Consider the following 7,292-nt stretch of genomic DNA (forward strand, 5'->3'; position numbering starts at 1 on the left):
CTGTAGGGAAGCTGGAATTTCACCTTCTGCACAATTAAGTGCCCTGTCCGCTTCCCGTTCTCAGGAGCCTCACTAAATTCTGTCCCATGTCTCAGTTTTCCCTAATATGTCTGGTTCCTCTCAATGCTTGATTGCCTCCAGCTTCCTTGTTTTATTTCAGACACTGTGCATTTCAATACAGACATTTTAAGTCATTTTAATTGGATTTCCTCTCACTTTATGTGGAACCATTTTTTTCAACTCACATTCTAGAACTCTATTTATTCCCTTGGCATCAATGTTCTCCGTTACTCTATTCTTTCTTGTGTTCTCTTGCCCTGTTTTGTTTATGTTTATACAGCTTGTGCTCACTGTAGATCCCTCTTCCACCCTGCTTTACTAGTTTAAAGCCTATGCCACTTCCCTATTTTCCCTTTCCACTAGGACAGGGGTCCCATCCTAATTCAAGTGGAACCCATCCCATACAGCTCCTTCCTGTCACAGAACTGGTGCCAGTGCCCCTGAAAAGGGACCCCTCTTTCCCACATCAACCCTTTAGCCACATGTTAATTCTCCTGATCTGTCTGCTACGATGCCAATTTACATGTGGCTCAGGCAATAATCCAGCGATTATTTGAGGCCCTGCTTTTTAATTTAGAACCTAACTCCTGATTCTCTTTCAGCAGGACCTCCTCCTCCTATGTTCTTACCTATGTCATTTGCTCCAACATAGACCTCGACAACTGGATTTACCCCCTTCCAAGTTCCTTTCCAGCCACCGTGAGCCCTGGCATCGGATAGGCAACATACTCTTTGGGATTGTCGTTCTTGACTGCAGCGGATACTGTCCATCCCCCTGACTATTGAGTCCCTGTTACTACCACATGTCTATTCTGCTCTTCGCCCACTGGATAGCCGTGTCATGGTGCCTTGGGCTACGTGGTCATTGTTCTCCATACAGTCTTTCTCCTTGTCCAATACATTGTACCTGTTGGACAGGACCAGTGTCTGCTGGACTCCCTTTTCAACCTCTCCCAAATCCCTGCTACCCAGCTCTCTATCAGTCACACCATCCCTTTTGTAAACCTGTGTTTTCCACTGAGGTGTGATTATATTCTGCATAAAACTGTCCAGAATCAACCCCCCACCTACCTTCTGTAGTAGAGTCTCTTCAAATTCGCACTCCAGCTCAAGGATTCCAAGTCAGAAAGATTTGAGGCCGAGACATCTCATGCAGACGTATTTTCTCAGGACAGTCTTGCCGTGCACAAACTCACATTCTGCACTCCAAACACACCACCTGTTCTGCTATAACTTAGACTAGCTTTATCTTATTTATGGAATTGATTAAAGCCTTTATTCAATGGTTATTTGTAGTTACATCACTATTTTAACTAATTACGGATGCTAAGACTTATGCTAAAAATTTCATATGCAGACCATTAGACAAGTGAAGGGGCACTTCAAATAGCAAAAGCAAAAATAACTCTTTAAAAAGTGACATCCAGAAAGGAAAATATCTATTTTTCAGCCATTTGATCAGAGCTGAAAAGCTACAGAGATCTCTTCTCAAGAGCAAAGTGGAGGGCAGTAGAAAGAGGGGTTGGCCTAGCTGTAGTTGGATGATAGATATCACAGAATGAGCACATGAACATAAGAAATAGGAACAGAAGTAGGTCATGTAGCCCATTGAGCCCACTCCCCCCATTCACTGAGATCATGGCTGATCTTTTACTTCAATACCATTTTCCTGCACTATCCCTGTATCTCTTGATATTTTTAATATGTTGAAATCTATCAATCTCAGTCTTAAACATACTCAGCAACTAAGCCTCCACATCCCTTTTGGGCAGAGAATCCCAGAGATCCACCACCCCCTGAAAATTCTTCCTCATCTCAATCCTAAATGGCCTGCCCCTTATTCTGAGATTGTGTCCCCTGATTCTAGACCCCGGCCAGGTGAAACATCTTTCCTGCATTTACCCTGTCAAGCCCTGTAAGAATTTTGTATGTATATATGATATCACCTCTCATTCTTCTCAACCACAGAGAATAAAGGCCCAGTATATTTAATCTTTCCTCATAGAACAATCCCTCCATCCCAGGAATTAATCTGGTGAACCTTTGTTGCATTCCCTCTATGGCAACTATATCTTTCCTTAGGTAAGGAGACCAAAATTACACACAAATGGTTTCAGACAAGCTACAGTGGATGTGTGAGGATGGCACAAGAGAGATGGGCATGGCGTACCATGACAGCAGATCTCTTGGAACACAGGAACATAGGAAGTCCTTTAGAACAGATTCTAGTATTTTCGCTACTACTGATGTAAGGCTAACAGGTCTGTAGTTCCCTCCCTTCTTAAATAGTAGGGTGACATTTTCTACCTTCCAATCTGCAGGAATCATTCCAGAATCTATAGAATTTTGGAAGATAATCACCAATGCATCCATTATCTCCATAGCTACCTCTTTCAACACTCAGGGATGTAGAATATCAGGTCCCAGGGATTTAAAGACCTTCAGTCCCATTAATTTCTTCAATACAATCTACTTACTAGCTTCCTTCAATTCCCCATTCTCTCTAGTCTCTTGGATCTCTAATTCTGGGAGATTTCTTGTATCTTCCTCAGTGAAGACAGACACAAAGTAATCATTTAGCTTCTTTGCCATTTCTCTATTCCCCATTATAAATTCTCCTGACTTTGCCTGTAGTGGACCCACATTTCTTAGCCAAACATTTCCTTTTATGACCCTGTAGAAGTTTTTACAGTCTGTTATATTTTTTTGCTAGTTTACATTCATATTTTATGCTCCCTTTCTTCATCAGTTTCTGTATTCTAAAATGCTCCTAATTCCTCAGGTTTACTACTATTTCTGGCAACTTTATAGGCCTTTTTTAATCTTACATAATCCTTAACTTCCTTTGTTAGCCATGGGTTTTTTCTTTTTGGAGTTTTGTGCCTTGAAGGAATTATAATTGCTGTAAATTATGTAATAATTCTTTAAATATTATCCATTGCTTATGTACAGTTATACCTTTTAATGTATTTTCCAATCCACCTCAACCAATTTTCCCATCATACTTTCATAATTTCCTTTGTTCAAATTTAACACCCTGGCCTCAGATTGAAGTACCTCACTTTCAAACATAATGTAAAATTCTATCATACTATTGTCACTCATCCCTAAAGTTTGTTTTACAACAAGATGATTAATTAGCCCTTTCTTGTTACATACTACTAGATCTAAAATAGCCTGTTCTCTAGTTGGTTCTTCTACATACTGCGCTCGAAAACCATCTCTAAAACATTCCAGAAACTCATCCTCTACAGGATTAGTGCTCATTAGATTTACCCAGTCTATATGCAGATTGAAAGTCCCCCATGATTACTGCATTACTCATGCTACAAGCTTCTCTAATCCCCTGAATAATATCATGCCCCACACCACCACTATTTCGTGGCCTCACAACTCCTACCAATGTTTGCTGCTGCTTGCTGTTCCTTCGCTCCACCCAAACAGATTCCACATTTTGTTCTTCCGATCTGAAATCCTCCCTTACTAATGTACAGATCCCATCTCTTATTGTCAGCGCAACACCACCTCGTTTTCCTTTTTCCTGGCCTTCCTAAGTGTCAAATAACCTTGAATATTCATTTCCGAGTCTTGGTCACTGTTATGACCACAGCCAATGTTAATTGCCGTGCAAACCAAATCCCAGAGGGAAACTTGGTTTACGGGCCACACCCTTTTCTTTTGTATTCTGAAAATGAGAAGAAGAAGCACTGATCTCAACAGCAAGAAGTCCAGTAATACTCTTAGGATTTTAAAAAGTAAAAGAATTTTATTAACAAGAATAAAAGAAAACTTAAGTACACAAGATTACAGTTGCATAATTAAAGTTATTCTTACAAAACATTCCCCCAAAAAGTCTCTACTTGGTCAGACCCACAAGTAAACATCTTCCAGGCAATACTCCCTTATGGATGTTTAACTCTAAAAGTCCAGTAAAAATACCAAGGAAAGCTGCTGTAGTTTCAATAAACTCTATTCCACTCTGCTGTGGAAATCCAAGACTTCAGAACAGACCTCTTGTAGCGGCCTAATACGGCTTGATGGGATGGCTGGTTCAAACTGCATCTTTTCCAAGCCCAGATCTACCATCTCCAACAGTTCCCTGCTCAGTTCCAGCATTAGCTACAGCTCACAGTTACAGCAACAGTTAACAGCCACATCTCAAAGCTCAGCTCCATCTCTCAGCTACACTAAGCTCTCCATGATAACTCTAAAATACCATTTTTTCCCTTTCATCTCATTGTTTTCACACCAAATTCAAATCCTTCCAAATATAAAATCTTTCATGTCTCTGTTTTGTCTTTGCTTTAAAGTCAGTAAATTATAATATCCCCTCTTCTGTTTACCTATGGAACTCCTGCAAGATGCAACCATGTTTCTTGCCACCTCTGACTTCCCTTTGATAGTCAGACAAACACTCAACTTATCTAAAAATGCAAATGTTAGATCTAATCTATTCACTTCTACCTCAAACCTAATGCCCCTGTCCTTTTCATGTTTTAAACCCCCTAGACAATCTGTCTCCCGTAGCCTTTGCCCAGCTTAATTAAATCATTTACTTACACACACACACACACACACAGCCTTCTTTATTGAATAAAACCATATTCCCCCAAAATATTAAAAAAACATCAATTTATCAGTCACCCTGTAGCCATGTTTCTGTAATGGTAATTAGATCATAGCCATTTACTTCCATTTGTGTCCTTAAATCATTTACCTTGTTGCAAATGCTGCATGCATTCAGGTTAGAGTGCCTTTAACTTTGCCTTTTTAATTTAATTCTGCATTCTTAGCCTAGTTGATGCTCATCTTCATTTCACCTGTCTTCCAATTTCGCTTGCTACCTTTCTACTTCCTGTTCCCAGCTTTACTTCCATCCAATTTGAGCTATCCCTCAGGTTCCCACCCCGCTGACAAGCTAGTGTAAAGCACCCTCCAACAGCACCAGAAAATCTCCCTGCGAGGATATTAGTCCCAGTCTTGTTAAGGCATAACCCAACTTGTACAGGCCCCACCTGCCCCAGAACTGGTACCAGGAACCTGATGCCCTCCATCCTAAACCAGTTCTCCAACCACGTGTTCAATCAATCAATCTCCCTATTCCTGTTCTCCCTAGCATGTGGTACTGGGGTAATCCTGAGATTACTGCTTTTGAGGTCCTGCTTTTTAATTTCCTTCCTAATTCCCTAAAACCTGCTTTCAGGACTTCATCCCCCTTCCTACCTATTTCATTGGTACCAATGTAGACCTCGACCTCTAGCTGTTCACCCTTCCCCAAAAGAATGTCCTGCAGCCGCTCCGTGACACCTTTGACCCTGGCACCAGGGAAGTAACACACCATTTTGGAGTCATATTTACAGCCATAGAAATGCCTGTCTGACCTCCTGACTATTGAAAACCCTATCACTATTGCTCTTCCCCTCTTCTTCCTCCCCTCCTGTGCAGCTGAGCCACCTGTGGTTCCACAGACTTAGCTCTGGCTGCACTCCCCTGAAGAGCTATTGCCCTCACCAGTATCCAAAATAAACTGATCAGGAAGCAAGATAGATTCAGGGAATTCCTGCACTACCTTACTGGTTCTCTTAGACTGGTGGTCACACATTCCCTCTCTGCCTGTATGCTCTTAACCTGCAGTGTGACTACCTCCCAAAATGTGCTATCCACATAATTCTCTGCCTCATGGGTGTACCACAGTGATTCCAGCCACTGTTTGAGTTCTGAAACCCAGAGCTCAAGCTTCTGCAGCCATTGACACTTGCTGCAGATGTGTTCGTCTAGGACATGTGGTACATCTACGACTTCCCACAAACTGCATGATGCACATTCCACTCAGCCGAGCTGACCTGCCATACCATAACTTTAAAAACTATTTATTACAATTAGAATAAGTAGGGTAACTTAACCAGTTACTCACCAATCAGCTTCTTCCCGTACCAAAATAAGCATACTACTGGAGACTGAAAAAGGGAGAAAAAGAAAAGAATACTTTCCTCACCAAACTCCCTCACTCACCAAACTTCCTGCTTGATACTATGCACTCAAAGCAGCTCTCAGTGCAGAACAAGCAGGAAGGCCTGTTTTTATACTTCCTGAAAAACAACTGATTCAAGCTTCTGAAAACCAGTTTAACCAGCTGCATAATTAACTAGCCACTGCTGCTCTCAGAGCTGTATACCCCTGTTTAAGGCTGGAATAAACTTAACTTCTGTTAACTGAAGGAGTAATTTTTTAGTTGATTCCTAAATTGAGAAAAAAAACTTTAGACAGAAATTAACCCTTAAAACTCCCTCACTCACCAGATTCAGCAGCTCTCAATATGTAGTAGGAGTAGCTAGCTATAAGCAGTAGCAGCAGCAGCAACTTATACTTCCCCTGTCCTGATTTAAACTACTGCCATGTTTAGAGAAAAAAAAAAACCTTGAAAGTTACCAACTACCTGCTTACCTAATTGATGCTTCTGAGATTCAGGACTCACTGTCACCAGCTCCCTCTCTCAGAATGCTCCTTGTTCTGTAAAAGACCAGAACAGCACCTCTTCCCCTATTGCGCAAAGTGGGTAATAGTGAGGCAAAAAAAGACGATAATGGACCAAATAGGGAAAGAAAAGATGGGTCTAGAGGAAGTGTAAATGGGAAAAGCAGAATTATCATCAACAACGGCTGTCCAAAAATAATATAACACACAAAATAACATGAAAAGAAAGAAACATTGGGAGCATCGACTATGATCTGAAATTGTTGAACTCAGTGTTGAGTCAGGAGACTCAAAAATGCCTAATCGAAAGATGAGATGTTCCTGAGGTTTACTTTGACCTTCATTGGAACAGTGTAAGAAGCCAAGGATGGAGAAGTCAGATAATTAAAACACTTGTGGACTGAATGGAGGTGTTCCATAAAATGGTCCACAAAGTGTAGAGGAGACCTCATAATAAGCAGTGAATACAGGATACAAAACTGAAAGAAGTACAGGTTAAATAAAAATAGATTAGTTCTTCACCTGGAAGGAATGTTTGTGGGCTTGAACTGAGAAAATGGAGCAGGGGAAAGGGTTGACGTTGCATCTCCTGGACTTGAATGGAAAGATTCTCTGTGAAGGGGAGTGGATATTTGAATGATTGAGAGCGTCACTGAGGAAAAGATCCCTTCGGAATGCTGATAGGGGAGGGGCAGAGATGGTGGTGTATGGTGGGGTGGAACGTGAGGAAAATGGGAACCCTATCATGGTTCTGGGAG

Source organism: Carcharodon carcharias, chromosome 2, assembly GCF_017639515.1.
Source record: "Carcharodon carcharias isolate sCarCar2 chromosome 2, sCarCar2.pri, whole genome shotgun sequence".
Taxonomy (NCBI): Eukaryota; Metazoa; Chordata; class Chondrichthyes; order Lamniformes; family Lamnidae; genus Carcharodon; species Carcharodon carcharias.